This window comes from Ictidomys tridecemlineatus, unplaced genomic scaffold (genome assembly GCF_052094955.1).
Source record: "Ictidomys tridecemlineatus isolate mIctTri1 unplaced genomic scaffold, mIctTri1.hap1 Scaffold_196, whole genome shotgun sequence".
Lineage (NCBI taxonomy): Eukaryota > Metazoa > Chordata > Mammalia > Rodentia > Sciuridae > Ictidomys > Ictidomys tridecemlineatus.
In genome coordinates, this window is record NW_027521683.1 from 181,765 (window position 1) to 184,336 (window position 2,572).

Here is a 2,572-nt window from a genome sequence, read left to right on the forward strand (position 1 = left end):
ACAGTCCTTCTGCACCACAGTCTGAAAACTCTACTCTCTGAAACGAACCTCCTGCACCTCAGTCTCCTACATCTGCTGCCTGTTAAAATCCTTCTGCACCTCAGTCTCCGAAATCTGCTCTCTGTAAGATCCATCTGAACCCCAGTCTCCAGCATCTGCTCTCTGTAGCAGTCTTTCTGCACCTCAGTCTCCAACCTTTGCTCTCTTCAACAGCCTTCTGCATCCCAGTCTGCAAACTCTGCTCTCTGCAACGATATTTCTGGACCCCAGTCTCCAAAGACTGCTCTCTGCAACAGTCTTTCTGCACCACAGTCTCTGCAAACTCTGCTCTATGTAAGATCTTTCTGCACTCCATTTTCCAAACTCTCCATTTTCTAACATTCCTTCTCTACCCTAGTTGCCAACCTCGGTTTTCTGCAAGGGTCCTGCAGCAACCCAGTCTCCAAAATCTGTCCTCTGCAACAGTCCTTCTGCTCCCCAGTTACCAATATCTGCTCTCTGTAACAGTTCTTCTGTACCACATTCACCAAACTCTGCTCTCTCTAACGGTCTTTCTGCTCCCCAGTCTCAACCTCTGCTTTCTGTATCAGTCCTTCTCAACCCCAGTCTCCTACCTCTGCTCTCTGTGTCTATCCTTCTTCACCTCAGTCTCCAACCTGTGCTTTCTGAAACAGTCTTTCTGAACCCAAGTATCCGACCTCTGCTCTCTGTAACAGTTCTTCTATACCATAGTCTCCAACCTCTGCTCCCTGTAACGGTCCTTATGCACTCCAATTTACAACCTCTGCTTTCTGTATAAGTCCTTTTGCACCCCAGTCTCTAACGTCTGCTCTCTATAACAGTCATTATGCACCCCAGTCTCCAAAATCCGCTTTCTGCAACAGTCTTTCTGCACCCCAGTCTCCAACCTCTGCTCTCTGTAACAATCCTTGTGCATCTCATTCTCAAAACTCTGTATTCTGCAACGTTACTTCTGCACCTCAGTCTCCAACATCTACTCTCTGTATCATTCTTCCTGCACCTGATTCTTCAACCTATGCTCTCTGTAGGATCCTTCTCTCACCCAGTCTCAAAAATCTGCTCTCTGTAACCATCCTTCTGCACACCAGTCGCCAACCTCTGCTCTCTGCACCAATCCTTCTTCACCCCAGTCTCCACCCTCTGCTCTATGCAACAGTCCTTCTGCACACCAGTCTCCAACATCTGCTCTCTGAAACAGTCCTTCAGCAACTCAGTCTAAAAACTCTTTTCTCTGCAAGGATCCTTCTGCACCTCAGTCTACTACCTCTGCTCTCTGTGAGACCCTTCTGCAACCCAGTCTCCAAACTCTGCTCTCTGTAACAGTCCTTCTGCAGAATAGTTTCTAACCTCTGCTCTCTGTAACAGGATTTTTGCAACCCAGTCTCGAATCTGCTTTCTGTAACACACCTTCAGAACCCCAGTCTCCAACCTCTTTGTAATGATTTCTCACTGTCTCAGTAATCTCTGTTTCCTGTTGTCCTTTTATGTAAACATAGGATTTTTGGAGAAGTTCATTTTCATTGCAAATGTTAAGAAAAAAAATTACAAAGCAGAGTCATCATCTGCAGAAGCAGTCGGTGTTGCCTTCAGTGTTTTTCAATGTAGAGTTTTTCTCATTTTACATCAATCTTGATCTCTGTGTTCGGAAAGTCAGAAGTTAATTATTCCTGTACAATGCTGAAATTATCAGGGCCAGAGCAAAATAGAGGAAAGAAGTTGATGAAGTGGGGTTGGACTAGCTATCTTAAGTATACAGGGAAGATCAGTGGAGTAGAAGGAGAATGAGAGGGCGGAGAGGTTTGGGAAGAAAGGAAATGTGAAATGTCTTTACGCAGATCATGTTATGTGCACATGGAAGTCTACCATAGGGGACTGCACCTGTATGTATATGTAGAAAGCACCAGTCAGAAATTAACAGATAAATGACCCAAAGAAAGATCAGTAGAGAAAGTAGAATGGGGGCAGGAAGGGGAGGGAGATGAGAAGTTGGGACTGAATGGAGTAAATCAGATTCCATGCACATAGGATCTTTTCCAAATCAACCCGACATCTATGTATAACTATTATGCTCTAATAAAAAAATTAAGAAGATGACATGATCCTATCAGCAAAAAGTGAGATTTGAATTCTTCTTGAACTATTTGTATACCTTTAATTTCTTTATTTTGTCCAATGGCTCTGGTAATTTCAAGGATGAAGTTGAATAGAAGTGGTGAAAAAGGGAGTACCCTGTCTTCTTCCAGTTCTTAGAGTTAATGCTTTCAACCTGTCTCCACTTAGAATGATGCTGCCTTGGGTTTAGCATAGATACCTTTTACAATGCTTTTACAAAGTTCCTTCTGTCCCTAGTGTTTCTACTGTTTTGACAGGTACGGGTGCTATATTTTGTTAAATGCTTTTTCTGCATCTATTGAGATGATCAATAAGCTTACATCTCTCTTAAATAAACTTAATCTCTTTCCTTTGGCTAAACATTCAGATAATCTCCAGTCCTATAAATATTTTAATGAACATTTTTCTACATAAACATATGTGAGCATTTCGAATTATC